The 444-nt window shown below is 34.9% G+C and overlaps 1 protein-coding gene across 3 annotated transcripts in view; it reads right to left on the reverse strand.

The window, feature by feature from the left end:
• LOC107558592 (sodium- and chloride-dependent GABA transporter 2-like) overlaps window positions 1-444 on the reverse strand; it is a 25,075-nt gene that overhangs the window by 11,603 nt on the left and 13,028 nt on the right. The window lies entirely within an intron of this gene.

Genomic DNA, 444 nt, shown 5'->3' on the forward strand with positions numbered 1-444 from the left:
CCTTTAAGGACTATTGAATTGCATTTATGCCACCTCTAAAAGACTTTAAAAAACTATTTTAAATTGACTTATTATTGTAGTAAATAAGATAAATAAGAGATAATTATTCAAAAATAATCTCACTATTTGCCAGTGGAAATGCATTTGATTTTTCCAAATATTTATTCCTTAAAGCACTAAAAGATTCATAATTGAGCCATTAAGGAGCCAGAATTCTGAATGATTCCCATTCCTAAATCAAATATACATAATTCATTCCAAGAGAAAGTGAAAGTGAGTAAGTGAGTGACGTGCGGCCAAGTATGGTACTCTGAATTTGTGCTCTGCATTTATCCTATCCAAGTGCACACACACAGCAGTGAGTAGTGAACACACACACACACACACACACACACACACACACACACACACACACACTCACACTCTCTCTCTCACACACACACA

This window comes from Sinocyclocheilus grahami, unplaced genomic scaffold (assembly GCF_001515645.1).
Source record: "Sinocyclocheilus grahami isolate Dianchi unplaced genomic scaffold, SAMN03320097.WGS_v1.1 scaffold651.1, whole genome shotgun sequence".
NCBI classification, from domain to species: Eukaryota; Metazoa; Chordata; class Actinopteri; order Cypriniformes; family Cyprinidae; genus Sinocyclocheilus; species Sinocyclocheilus grahami.